The following is a 15207-nucleotide window of genomic DNA, read 5'->3' as shown; positions in this document are numbered from 1 at the left end:
GAGTCTTGGGAAGTTGAAGTGTCGCTCTAAGGCGCAGAGGTAACTGAACTGAGACATAAACCCAGTTCTTCACTTTCTTTTACACCATGAGTAGTAGAAGTTTGTACTTCATGAACATGGGCCGAATCTACATTTTTTTTTTGTTTTAATGGTAATTTATTTGTCATTGTAATTTGTGACATAAACAAACACAATTTATTCTAGATGTTTCCCGGTTAGTCTTTGTACCAGATAGAAATATTAAATTGCAGTAGAAGGGGGGAAAGAAAGGAACATTTAATATTTTAAAGAATAACAGAGAATCACAAGGAATCAAAGGCAACCTGATACAGAGTCCAATGACCTCTTCAGGGTGCCTGAAATATGCTTAAACTCAATCATCAAGCTTTTTACAAGTGATAATTCTAAACAGAGTATTTATGAAGAAGTACAAATTGACTTTTTTTTCTTCCAAGGTTTTATTTAAGTTCAAGTTAGTTAACATATAGTGTAGTGATGGTTTCAGGAGTAGAATTTAGTGATTCATCACTTACATACAACAGCCAGTGCTCATCCCAACAACTGCCCTCCTTGATGCCCGCACCCACTTAGCCCATCCCCCCGCCCCTCACCCCTCCAGCAAGTCTCAGATTGTTCTCTGTAGTTAAGAGTCTCTTATGGTTTGCCTCCCTCTCTGTTTTTATCTTATTTTCTTTTTCCTTCCCTTCCCCTATGTTCATCTGTTAAGAAGTACAAATTGACTTTTACATTCAACTTTAGTTAAATGAAGGCACTCCATAGTTTTATTATTTTGTAATAAAATAATCTTCCTCTACTCTTCTCACAGCTTTGTGATGTGTTCTCTTCTAAATGTAGGAAGGCCTGTGAACCATAAGGTGCTATAACTAAACTGGTTTGCATTAGTACAATGAATTTTTCTTCTGCTGAAGTTTTAAGTGAATATATATGTTAAACCAAGGTCTTTTGAGATAAAGCTGGTGCTGTGCTCAGCAACCATTAATGTTACTCTGGAACAGTTACTATTCTGTTAAACTTCATTATTGCAGAGGAGAAATGTTCCACTGTGGTTTTGATGCACAGGCAAGTCTTGTCTTCTGAGCTTCAGAGCTGCCCAGGATCTACATTTTTTTTTTTAAAGATTTTATTTACTTGAGAGAGGGAGAAAGAGAGAGAGAGTGGGCACGAGTTGGGTGAGGGGCAGAGGGAGAAGCAAACTCCCTGCTGAGCAGGGAGCCTGATGTGGGACTCGATCCTAGGACTCCAGGATCATGACCTGAGCCAAAGGTTGACACTTAACCGACAGAGCCATCCAGGGTAGACCCATGCCAGGGTCTACCTTTTAGAGAATTGGCACCTCTAATGTAGCTAATGTGCCAGTCATCCACTTTCACCTCAACGGTCACTATGACTTAGAGCTCTTTTGTGGTGATAAACATCAATTTTTTTATACATAGCTTCTATAGTGACAGCAGGAGCTGAGGGATCAAACTCCATTACCTTGTAGTAATTGGGTGGCTGGAGATCATTCTTTGTCATTGTTGAGTAATTGCTGGGCAAGGATGATAGTCTCTGGCTTGACGGTGTTTCTGGAATGGTCTGGAGACTAACTGGCTATAGTAGAAACACTGTATTTGAATGTTCTGGAAAACTTTCATATGTAGGACTTCAGGTGAGGTTTTGGCTGGTCCTTTGAGTAAACATGGGTGTTTCTGTGTTTACCAAGGCTGACAAATCCACCTGCGGTTGAAGACTAAGTTTCAAGTTGTTTGTTACAGCAGGACTTTAAGTCTGGAAGCCGAGCATTCATGGTGCTGAGCATTCCCAGAGTGGCCCCATGCATTGAAGGGCTGGCACTTAGGTCAAAGAGATCACAGGATGGGGCAGCATGTTCACTGGTACTACTGGCATCTTCCCTTTGGTTCTTGTTTTGCTCCAGAACCCTTTGTTGTTTTTGAGTAAAGCTTTCCTCCAAGGATAGCATCGTTTAAATCCTCGTTCCCTTGAATTAGCTCAAGAGTTGGACCTTTGGTCTCCACTGCCGTGAGCCGCCGGTCCGTGATCCTGCCCTGCGCCTCCTGACCCATCTTACAAAGTGCTCATCCCAAACTCTCTTTGTCTTCATGATTTTCAGAGCCAGGAATACAGTGGGTCTGCATCAGTATGGTGGACAGCACCCTCACATTCGTTTTCACTGTATCCAATTCACTGTGCAATTGTCCAGTCTGGTTTGGGACCAGTGTAATAGTAGAGCTCGGGAGAATAATTACCAAAAGAAGCGCCGGTGCAGTAGGAGTCAGCGAGACCCGAGCAGTCTCTTGTCTTGCTGATTCAGCCTCAGCATCCGAGGGAGGAAACTGAACACCTTCCTTAAGAAGGTCAAGGTACACTTCTTTCACTTCACCGACATCCATGCCTCCTGGGAAACACAGTGACCATATCTTAATGAAATTTAAGATTCTATTCTGAATGTCTAATGGCAGAATGTATCTGGGATTCAGCAGCTTAACTAGATTATCTTTAATGAATTCCTTCTTCACAATCAGAGATTGGAAATTTGGGCTACAGTCTTGCATGCACGTCAATAAGTGACAAGACAAGTTGGATTTCTTTATGATTGTAGTTTTTTTGGAAATCCTTTACTTCAAAGCTTTCATTGAATCTTTTTGTCCACCACGGGCAGTGTGATTTATGTCACACATGTGCATGAACTGGCCCCAATCTTCAGTCTGAATGCTAGCGTATGTAGCCTTTTTGTATTTTGGGGTGTTCTGTCCCTCATTTGTAGGTTACAGATACAACATTGTTTCAGAGGCAGGATTCTGTTCATTCTATAGTCGGCATCAGTCAACACAGATAGTCTTTGTGGAAGATTACTTAGGTATCAAGCCACAAAAGACATCCCTGGTGGGGAAAGTGGTTGGGAAGAAGTGGAGAGTTAGAATCTTGTTCTTCAGCACGGGGCCCTACTTCCACAGAACGCTCATGAGTGGCCAGTTCCAGATGCTTCAGATTATTTGCGTCCCAGTTTAACTTCCAGACTTGAACTTTTCTGAGTGTGCACTGCTATAGTTTGTTCACAGAAAGATGGCCCTTCTTGCTGTGCCCTGGTGGTAGTAGCTGGTTAGGAACTCTTTCTCCATTGGTTACAGTCCTGCAAGGCCTGTAGATGTAAGCTCCACCGGCCACCTGAGCCAGGCAATCTAGAGGTGCCTCTTGGGCCGGTGCAAAAATCAGGGTACCAGAGGAGGGTCTGAGCCCCTTCCTGGTGATACTGGTGAGCTGGAAGAGGCAAAGGGAGAGCAGGAAGATGGTGCTGCCTGTGGCCATCCTGGAGAGTATTTTAGCAGGCCCCTCGTATATTAGATTAGTTGGACAAGCAAATACACCTTCTTTCACCTGTTGCTGCTTAAGGTGGTTAATCACAAATTTTATAAGGCCTTACCCTTCTTTGGAGGCTGTGCAGCATTGCCCAGATCCCTGCTTGAGGATTAAAGGGCTTAGTCCTCTAGCTACTGAGAAGGTTGTTGGCTAATGTCTCTCTCTGGAAATTGCCACCTGGTGGAGAAAGAGCCTTCTTGCCCGGGTCACACCCCCACTGGGGAGAGCCCTCAACTTGTGATGCTGAAATATAAATACCCCTCCCCCCTCTCCTGGCTGGGGAGAGCTTGGAAGGGCCATTCTTGCTCTTGACTTCCCTGTGGGGTTGGCTGAGATCTTGTTGTACCTGCTCCATAGCCCAGCTGCCCCCTCTGCCCTATCCTGCTTCCTTCCTTTTCTTCCATGGGTATTGAACTAAGGGCAGTCCCAAATATGCCTCTCTACCTAAATCAGCATCTCAAAGTTCGCTTCCTGGGGAACACAACCTGTGAAACCAGGTCTCAGTGGGAGGTGAAAAAAAATAGTTCTCAGATCCTTATCGTGTGAGAAAATACTCACTTTTGAGATTTTCTGCCTTTGATCATTAAAAAGGAAAGAAAAAAAAAATGACCCTTTTGGAGATTCGCTAGGTCTTTCTGCTGAACTAGACACTCTGCTGTGTATTGTTTCCCTTTCTTTACTAACTTCCATCCTGGTTTTAATTTATCTCAAAATACGAATAGCCTGGGGCATCTAGGTGGCTCAGTCGTTGGGTGTCTGCCTTCGGCTCAGGTCATGGTCCCAGGGTCTTGGGATCGAGCCCCACATTGGTCTCCCTGCTCAGTGGGAAGCCTGCTTCTCCCTTTCCCACTCCCCCTGCTTGTGTTCCCTCTCTCGCTATGTCTCTATCTGTCAAATAAATAAATAAAATCTTTAAAAAAATATGAATAGCCAAACCTACTCGAACCCATTTTGCAAGTGAAATTTGTTGCAGAACAGAAAATTACATGAGGAACTGGAAGAACAAGGCATTTGTTGGAACAGGAAACGCAGAACATTATAGCAGAATGGAGTACTTCTGGTAATGATGCATGGGGAGAAAATGATGTGAAAGGGAAATCATTTAACCATGTAAATTGAATGAAGGAGCAACCCATGAGAATGACCCCAGGCCCCAGTTTTCAGGAAAAGAAAATGGCGGGTATCAGAATGAGTTCACCCTGGCGCATGTGGCATTGGGTCCATCAGTCTACTTGGGTTGGGCACCTGGTTTCATTCTCTACTGGAGCATGAATTCGTTTTCATTGCAACGGTCCTTCTGCTTCTTGGAGGGTAAAAAAATAGGCCCATTTTATAATATACTGCAAGATATCTCAGGATAGGAGCTATTTTGGGAAGGAGGATTTTCACAAACACATTGGCGACTCCATTTGAACTGGAGTGTCAGTTAAAGGTTTCAGTAACTGGTTAAAACAGTTGCATTTGCTGGAGAAAAGGAAGAGGAAGAAGGGCTGCTACCGTTGTCATTGTTTTTCTTTTTTCCTAATATTTCCTACCAAGCAACTGCTTTGGGATAATAACAAAATGATTTCACTATGGAAAAAATGCAGAGAAGAAAAACTGGAGCCGTTTGATTGGCTAATAATGAACATAAAGGACTTCATGCTTGTTGAATGGCAGATTGAAATCCAGTGTGTATTCATGCAGATCTTATGGGGGTGGTGTTGGATTGGACCACAAATTAGTGCTGGCATTAATGAGATGGAGGCAGTAAAATACAGAGAGTTCCAATAACCAGGGTCTCTGATAAGGCCCGATTGAAAGCACCCAGACCTTTCAGGCAGGTTCTGTGTGAGAGCAGAGCAATAAACAACAAAGAGACATTCAAAATGGGGGAAAACTGGGCATTATATAACGGACTGAAGCGGTGTTAGAACGCTTGGTTAAAATGACAGAGCACAGCTGAGTGACAAACATAGCCTCGCCTAGAATAATGATTTTTAGAAACAGACACTGTTTAGATGCTGCTCAAATGATCAGAGAGAAAAATTATGCCTTTTTATTGTAGGGAAGTTGGTCTGAATGAGGAACTGCTCTGAGACGATAGCACGACCACCACCCTTAATCCTGATACACCTTCTGTGCGACATGTATTGTGATTTATGGCCGATGACGCTCTGAACATTTGTTATCCTGCTCTGTCCTCACGAAGTTTGCCCACTGATAGTTGAATACATGTCTGTGCACCCTGTTAGCTTTTGAAGTCCATGACTGCAGGAACTGGATCTTACTCTTTTTGTGAAGCTTCTCCTCTTTTCCATTTCATTGTTCATGAATCCTCCAAAGTAATTTGTTTCAAAGAACACTGCCAGGTGAAAAATCTCCCTTTGCCAGCATTTCTGGGATTATCTGACATACAGAACAAATGCTATTACGGCAAAATTATATTACATGAAGACATTAAGTTGATGAATGAACAGAAGACACTACGTACCGTTAACGTGGGTGACTTGCATTTGCATGGGAGGAATTCTTGGATAATCTCAGTCTGTGAAACTCATCCACACCTGCTGCAGGTGTATTCTCTTTCCCAGGCAGGCTAACAAGGTTCTGATGAGCATGTGTGCTCATTATAGAACCTCCTGGCTTCCAAGAGCCCTGTCAGTAACTTTTTAGGAATTGGTCTCCATGTTGTCTCAGGTGAACCAGCTGGCGCCTCTCCTCTGGAGCCACCCATGCTTATATGTTGCTCAGCCTCCAGTCTTTTATTTCCTGAACCTCTAGCAAAGCCCTCGGTCCTAAAATAGTGATAGCCTGCTTTTTGTTCAAGGCACACACAATGGCTGCTGTGTTGCTATAGGGGGCATGATGGGTGGGAGAACTTACTTCGTTTCCCAGATGGTCACCATCTTGGATTTCTTTTCTTCCACATCCTCATTTTCCATATAACCTGAGTTATTTCAGTCTTCCAAGGGCCTCGTTGGGTATGATGGCCTTTAACCTGCCTTTTTGTAATCTCTCCTCTCTATTGAAGTTTGATATGTATTCAGCACAGAGCCTGACATACAGCGTATGCTTATTTAGTAAATATTGAAATGAATTGAACTACCCTCCATGAAAGAGGCCCTTCTATATTCCTTGTATATATGAGAACAGTTATGAGAACATCATTGTATATATGAGAACAGAGAAATCATATCTATAATCTTAGATAAAAATTTACAGTTGAGGAGACCCTGAGAAATCAACTAAGCTTCTCCACCTCATCCCTATTGCTTGTTTTGATAAGAAAATTAAGTTAGAAAGAAATTGACTTTCCCAGTGTCTAGTAGTTAGTGGGTGGTTTAGTAAAGGCTAGAACCCTGAGGCACGGTTAATGTCTGTGTCCCCATTTGTCTTTCTCAAAGTTAAAGACAGTAAACATAGAGCTAATCCTTTGTGTATCATATTGATCTTTTTAAAAAAAGATTTTATTTATTTATTTGAGAGGGGAGAGAGAGAGAGAGAGACAGAGAGAGAGAGGAAGAGGGAGGGCACAGAGGGAGAGTGAGAAGGAGAAGCAGACTCCTCTGAGCAGAGAGCCTGACATGGTACTGGATCCCAGGACCCTGAGATCATGACCTGAGCTGAAGGTAGATGTTTACCCGACTGAGTCACCCAGGTGCCCCAACATACTGATCTTAATTTCAGTATCTTTCTGCCAGGCATGGCATGCCAATGGTTTTTTATTTACATTTCTTGATGATTTCATGTCTTTCTATACCAGGAATTTAAGAAATGTCAGGGAAGGAGAAGTTGGAAGACTTCCTGAACTGGCTGTTATAGAATCCTAGAATCTTAAGGTCAGAAGAGGTGGTATAGGTTCCCTAGATGAGTCATGCTCTGAAGTTTGAATCTCCATCTACAACATTCTGACAAGCGGTCGGCCAGACTCTGTCAGAACATTCCTAGCCTCTCTTTTTGGGCAGAGATGACTCTTGGGAATTGACCTAAAGCCATCTTCTTGGAGCCTTCACTTGAGGACCAAGTCCACCCCTTTGGGGACCCTCAGAACAATTGAATTTCTGATCCCCATGGCAGTTCTTCCAATTTGGTTCTCCATGTTGTTTCTCTTTCTACATTAACAATTTTTTCCCCACCAGTATTTCCCATCCTTTTGAAATCCAAGGCAGGTACTGAAGATGATATTTGCATAGCATCCTGGGGTGAACCCGAGGAGAATTAGGGATGTCTGTCTGAGGAGTGGTGAAAAAATCATTATGTTTTTTCATTATGGTATACAATTATGAGAAGAAAATAAAATATTCGGAAACATGTTAAATATTGAAATTGTAGAAAGCTTCCAAGTAAAATCTTTTCAAAGGTTTGAAAATGAAACTTAGCTTGATTCCATGAACATAACTTTTAATACCAGGTTTTATGTTTGAAAGGCTACTTATGATTCCTGATCAAGACTTGTTGGGGCTCTTGGGTGGCTCAGTCGTTAAGTGTCTGTCTGCTTTCGGCTCAGGTCATGATCTCAGGGTCCTGGGATCTGTCCTGGGATGGAGCCCCGCATTCAGCTGTCTGCTCAGCAGGGAGTCTGCTTCTCCCTCTCACTCTCCCTCTGTACTTTCTCTCTCTCTCTCAAATAAATAAAATCTTTAAAAGAACACTTGTTAATGATGAATTACTCGAATTCTCAGTAGTCTTGATGGACAGGAAGCCCTGATTAAAAATTTAATACCATTTCTTCCTGTCTATAGAAAACATATAGTAGTTAAAATTATAATTAAAGACTCTAATAGCTCTCTCTTTACTTTCATTGACAAATAGAATCACCTTAATGAACTATTACAAAATAAACACACAACTCAAGAAATAGAACATCCCCAGGAACCTAGAAGATTCTTACTTCTGCTTACCAACCACTTCCCCTCCTCCTTGCGTAGGAGGTAGCCACTCTCCTTCTAATACAGAGATTAGTTTTGCCTGTTTGGAACCTCATGAATGGACTTATATAATATATATTCTTTTGTGTTTGGCCAATGTTGTTCAATAATGTGTCCGTGAGGTTCATGTGTATTGTTGAGTGTAGCCATAGCTTGTTCTTTTTCATTACTCTGTAGTATTTCATTTATCATTCCATTGTTATCTGGATATTTGGGTTGCTTCCAGTGTTTGGCTGTCATGACTAATGCTGCTAAGAACATTTGTGTACATGTCAGTGACCCCTATTTATGATTTTAAGGGATTATCATGCTTTGTTGCCACTTGGAACTGATCTGCCCTGGAGGAGAGCCTAGGCATTCTCCCTGGGCACAAGGCAAGTAGAGATTCCTTCTCAAACCACGAAGCTATTCTTCCTGATAGATATCCTGAAGTCCTCTGTGAAATAATAACTTTGCACTTCTATTTTTTTTTTGCTTGATGAAGTATGTATGTATGTATGTATTTTATTTCCAGTGTAGTTAGCATGAAGTGTTATATTAATTTCAGGGGTACAATAGAGTGATTCGACAGTTCTATATATCACTCGGTGCTCATCAAGATACGTGAACTCTTAATCCCTTTCTATTTTTTAAGGTGCTTTCCTCTCTTTGAATTCCAGATGTGCAATCCACATCCTTGCAAGAGAAGAAAACAAAAGACTGAGTTGTGAGACCGTTTCTTAAGGGGGACAACCTGTGGGCTTCCACAAAGTAAAGGTTTGACTCAATTGGTGACGTTGGAGGTTCTTTCCTACTCTGAGACCTACAAAGCAATGAAATATTTTAAAGGAAGGAATAAGAACCCAGGCAACTTTATCTTCCTCTCCGTCTCCATGGTGATTGAAGCATATTTTCTTTCTTACTCTGTAGCATATTGTATCCCAGTTGTTTGTTTATGCTCATCTCTCTGGCCCCCTAGGGTCTCTTCAAGGATCCAGATGAAATCTTCTTCATCTTTTTTAGCTCCTAGCACAGTGCTTGCACATGGTAGATTCTCTTCTTGAATTCGTTCCTCAGGGTTACCACTGGATAGCTGCAGAGAGGAGGCTGGAGATTGGCCCTGAGAATACATCAGAACTTTTCAAGTACCTCCAGATTTTTTCAAGTTTGTTCCTTAGGGTTGATGATCCAGTATTAGCACCCAGAGGCACAGAATGGCTTAAAATAATAAAAAACACATAGTTAATGCTAATTGAATCTTTCTAGTGACCAGGCACCATTCTATGTGTTTTACATTTATTAGCACATTTAATCCTAGCAAATCACCCCTGTTTTCAGGTGAGGAAGTTAAGGCTCCAGCAGGTTAAGTAACTTAAAGTCATCCAACCAGAAGGACAAAAGCAGGATGGGAACCCAGGCTGTCTCGCTGTGGAGCCCATATTACAGCTATTCCTCTATGCTGTGTCTACCAAGAGATGCATAGGACAAATATCTATTGATTAGTTTTTGGTGGAGATTACTCCCTGTTTAAGGAAGAAAACAGTCTCCTATGTTAATAGTTCTCTGAATAAATTCACAGTTTTCCAAATGGAAGCCTTGCGTGGGAGTTGGGTACAGAATCTCAACTCATGGTGCAGAGGGTGAGAGAGCATGGGCCCTGGGGACATGCCATGGATTTGAGTCCTCACTCTGCCTCTTATTCCTTGTGACAATTTATATAACCTTTTGGAGCCCGAGTTTTCTTATCTATAAATTAGGGACAGTCACTTTTAATTTTTTTTTGAAAATGAAAAATATAAAATACTTAGCATTACTAAAAAAATAATAAATGGTAGTAATATTACTGGTAGTGTTGGTATTTCTATTAGTATTCTTAGCTGTGGCATGACAAAGGGTCTTTTCTTTCTAGGGATGTTTCTTTTCTGAAAACCTGTTCATCTCTAGCCCTCTACAATCACAACCTTTTCTCTCTCAGGCAATTTTAGAAGAAAATAGACTCCATCTTCTTCTCCAAGACTCATTGTTTTGTTGTGCCAAAATATACACAACATAAAATTTACTATTTTAACCATTTTTTAGTGTACAGTGCTCTGGTAGGAAATAAAGTGTTGTGCAGACATCACCACCATCCATCTCTAGAACCTTTTCATCTCCCAAACAGAAACTCAGTACCCATTAGACAATAACTCCCCATTCTTCCTTGCCCCTGGCTCCTGGCAACTACCGTTCTATTTTCTCTCTCTATGAATTTGACTACCCTAGGAGCCTTGTGTAAGTGGAATCATACAATATTTGTCTTTTTGTGACTGGCTTATTTCATTTAGCAGAGTGTTTTCAAGGTTCATCCGTGTTATAGCATATGCCTGCTTGTCCTTCCTTTTTTAAGGCTGAATAATATTCCGTGGTATGTATATATCACAGTTCCTTTATCCATTCATTTGTAAATTGGTTGCTTCCACCTTTTGGCTGTTGTCAGTACTGCTAAGATTATGAGTATACAAATATCTGTTTGAGTCCCTGATTTCAGTTATTTTGGTATATACCTAGAAGTGGAATTGTTGAATCCAAGTTAATTCCATGTCTAATTTTTTGAGGAACCACCATACTGTTTTCTCAGTGCCTGTACCATTTTATATACCACCAGCAATGCACTGGGGTCCCAGTTTCTCCACATCTTTACTAACACTTCTTAGTTTCTGTTTGTTTTTGTTTTAATAACAGCCATCCTAATGAGTGTGAAGTGATATCTCATGTGGGTTTTTTTTGTTTGTTTTTTATCATTGTGGTTTTGATTTAAATTTTCCTAATGATTGGTAATGTTACTCATCTTTTCATGCGCTTATTGGCCATTTTTTCTCCAATATGCATTTTTATCTTCTATGAAAAACACGTGCTCCCACTCAACTCTTAACATTCCATCAATTCATGCTGGGCAAGTCACCATAACAATACTTATTGTAGGTGGTTGTTTCATATTTTCATGATACTTCAGTATCCTCCAAGTCAGCACATTGCTGGACTATTGTAGGGTGAGCTACTTGCAATAGATGGCTAATCTTAAATGCTGGACATTGATCTTTTTTACCATCAGTTTTAGGGGGTGTTTTTCATCCATCTGTTGCTTATTCTGATGGGCAAGAAAGGTTTCAGTAGGAATTACAGCAGTGTGCAAGTAAACCCCATTGAATGAATGATGAATGAATGATGCGTTTCTTCCCTCTCTCCCTTACCTCCCCACGTCCAGTAGGTCCCTGCTGATCCTCCCTCCTATATGGTTTTCAATTCCCCCCTCCTCTCTTGCCCAAGGTCTCTGAATTCAGTAAGATAATGCTTGCAATGTGTTGGCTCTGTGCCCTGCACACCATAAGCATGCCATTCATGGTAGCCTTTCCTATTAGTAGTGGTTGCTTCAGACCCTTGTTACCATTCCCCTAGGCTGTTGCAATTGTCACCTCTTCTCCTGCTTCCAGTCTTGTCCCCATCAAATCCATCCCTTAAATTCTTCCGGACATTTTAAATTTTTTTCATAGCACACATCTTATCATCTCACTCTCTGCTTAAAAATGCTTTAGTGGCTCCCTAATGCAATTCAGTTTCTAAGCTCAGCACATAAGGTCCTCCAGCATCTGGCTCCTGGCTAAAGTTGAATCCATCTTTGGCTGCTTCCCCATGAAACCCTGTGTTCTGGCCAGAGCAAATGCCTATGCTTCTCTGAACATACCACATAGCTGCACAAGTTTATGGCTTTGCACACACTCCTCCCTGTGTACAAAATGTGTTCCTGCCTCCTTGTCCTCCAACCCCAGTCCATCCTTTGAGACCTCACCAAGGGAATTCTTTTACCTGTTGTGTTCCCTGAGCTCAGGTTTTCCAGGATGGCTGGCCGTCCTCTTGTTTGTGCTCCTGTAACTTGTACATTGTCACAGATAATTCACGTCTCTGATGAATGTGACAGAAACTGCTGACGGCATCTTAGATGGAAGTTTTTCTAGCATTAAAAATAAAATAAAATTTTGAGGTCTCGTCTCCACTGGAAACCCTCTAACGGTATCATTTCTTCCCCAGTTGCTTTGTAATTATTATTTTTTAAATGTCTGCCTCCTGACTACTGTAAGACATGGGAAAAGGCCTGGGTCACAGTCTCCTTTTGCTTCGCAGTGCCTGGCATGGTGCGTGACACCAGACATTTATTGAGCACCATCTGTGTGCCAAGCACGGCTCTTAGGGGCTGTGGAAATTGTAAGGAACAAAAATCCTGCCATCCCTGAGGAAAGCCTGTGCGCAGCCCACCATTTTCGTTTCCCTCCTACTCAAAGGCTGGTGTTATTCACGGAGTTTTCTATGATTAGTAATATAAAGGGGGAAAAATCACTCAGAGAGAAAATACGAACTGTCAGATGAGAATGAAATTATAAGTGGTAAGAGGAGAATTAGATTAAGAGCAGTAAGCATCATGGATTTATAAAAACAAGTCATGTCAGACAAACTTAATTGCTTTTCCTGATAGAATTACCAAATTAGGGGATGGCAGGGTACAATATCCTGAGAGCAGTTTCCTTCAACGACCAGGTAATGAATATTATTTTTGAAGTTAGCAGAATCCTTTGAAATAGTTATCTGTTGAAATTGTACAAAATGAATTCAAATTGACTTTGATGTGAGTCTGGTTCACTGACTTGACAGCAGATTGAAAAGGAGAAAAGCTAAGGCGACTACAAACAATATGGCGCTAAGCTTAAAGATACTGCTTAACAGGAGCTTGGGGGTCTTTTTATTTAGATGTGTTTATCATGATCATTATCAGGGGTCAAAGTATGATTTTGTGGCATTTAAAAGACATTGAGAGAAAATCACAGTACTTGGGGGAAGTCATTGCACGGAGCACAGAAATGAGATGATTCTCTATTATCATTATGATGGTATGGCCCTTGGAGTGATAATACCCAATATTTTGCATAGTGCTTTAAACCCTTGCTACTCAAAGTGTGGTCTGTAGACAGCAGGAGCCTGGGGAGCTGTCAGGATCTGGGAGCTTGTTAGAAGTGTAGAATCTTGGGGCACCTGGGTGGCTCAGTCGTTAAGCCTCTGCCTTCGGCTCAGGTCATGGTCCCAGGGTCCTGGGATTGAGCCCTGCATAGGGCTCCCCGCTCAGCGGGGAGCCTGCTTCTCCCTCTCCTACTCCCCCTGCTTGTGTTCCCTCTCTGGCTGTCAAATAAATAAATTAAAAAAAAAAAAGAAAAAAAATGTAGAATCGCAGTTCCCACCCCAGTGAATCCAAATATGCATTTTAACTAAGATCCCCAGGTGATATTTACACGCGTATTGGTTTGAGAAGCACTGCTGAGCTTATTTCATATTGTTCTATATGATTTGATTTTTAGACCCTTCTCAGAGGTGCGAGACATTGCACTGACCTAATGGGGACTAAGCCCCAGTCTCAGTAATTCCACTATTTACCCTTTTTACTTTGCTTGAAAGTAAATCAGCTGATGAAGTTGCGTACTGGGGGCAGTGATTTCAGTGGCTTACACTGGCTTCTTTTGTAAAGAGGAACTAGCCACCTGTGCCTCCTCACAGTGTTTTTATGTACCATGCATGTATGCCTTCTCCTTGCGTCCTTTAACATCCCTGAGAACTGTCACTATTCTCATTTCACTGATGTGGACTGTGATGTTTGGAGTATTAATATAATTGGCCTAAATTCATATTTCTAGTAAATGGCAGAGCCAGAGCCAGGATTTAAACCTAGGTCTGTCTGACTCCCAAAAGCCTTGCTATTTTGTATCTATATATGGCAGGGGCTGTGTCATGGCTGTATGTGACAGGGATTTCAGAAGCTGGCACAGAGAGAGGGATTCACTGAAGAAATATTTATTGAAGGGGCACCTGGGTGGCTCAGTCGGTTAAGTATCTGATTCTTGATTTCGGCTCAGGTCATGATCTCAGGGTAGTGAGATCACGAGCCTTGAGTCAGGCTCCGTGCTGGGTGTGGAGTCTGCTTAAGAGTCCCTCTCTCGGGGTGCCTTGATGGCTCAGTCGGTTAAGCGTCTGCCTTCTGCTCAGGTCATGATCCCAGGGTCCTGGGATTGAGCCCTACATCGGCCTCCCTGCTCAGCAGGAAGCCTGCTTCTCCTTCTCCCTCTGCCTGCCGCTCCCCCTGCTTGTGCTTTCTCTGTCAAATAAATAAAATATTTTTTAAAAGTTTGTAAAAATAAAAGATTCTCCCTCTTCCTTTGCTCCCCCTCCCCCCAAAAAAGAGAGAAAGAGAAAAAGAAGGGTCTTTACTCTAAAAAAAAAGAAATATTTATTGGGCATCTGCGATGTTGTAGGAACCACTGAGATTATTCATGAAGGAATAAAACAGACCTGGGCCCTGCCTTTGTGAAGTTTACAATCTAGTAGAGATGGGAAAGTGTGTGTGTGTGTGTGTGTGTGTGTGTGTGTGTGTGTGTTTTGAAGTGGGACGAGTATGAGGGATATTACTTCCAAAATTGTGCATTTGTTGGGATGATGCAGATATCAAGAACGATGGATGATTGGTAAACATGAAGATATGGAAACAGCTTAAAATATGTAACACACTATCAACCTCTTAATGACAAACTCTTAGATAACCACTTTGCTTTTTAAGAATTTCTTCCAACTTTGTAAGGAACTTATTGGGCCCTTGAAGATTTCCATTATTCAGTGTATGCCAATGAGAACTTTGGAAAGGAGAGGTGAAGGAAGAGACTAAAATGCCATCTCTTTCTTCACTGACCTTGGTCCAGTGTCTAGGTCCTGCTCCCTTTTAGTATTTGAGATTGAAGTAAGGGAAAGATGTTTGTCTTTCACGTGAGTCTGGTCTCCAGAAAACTGCTGGGTGACAAGCATCATAGGAATCTAGAATCCAAGAGTTCTTAGTGGAGAGGTGGTACATTGAGACATGTGGGGCCAAGCA

The 15207-nt window shown here is 41.8% G+C and overlaps 1 pseudogene; it reads right to left on the bottom strand.

Moving 5' to 3' along the window:
- Positions 1 to 1392: 1392 nt before the first annotated feature.
- LOC114197574 (TOM1-like protein 1) overlaps positions 1393 to 15207 on the bottom strand; it is a 68931-nt pseudogene continuing 55116 nt past the window's right edge.

Source organism: Eumetopias jubatus, unplaced genomic scaffold (assembly GCF_037043125.1).
Source record: "Eumetopias jubatus isolate StellerSeaLion01/CBP00866 unplaced genomic scaffold, mEumJub1_p1.0 scaffold_2, whole genome shotgun sequence".
NCBI lineage: Eukaryota > Metazoa > Chordata > Mammalia > Carnivora > Otariidae > Eumetopias > Eumetopias jubatus.
This window is presented reverse-complemented; position numbering and strand designations above follow the sequence as displayed.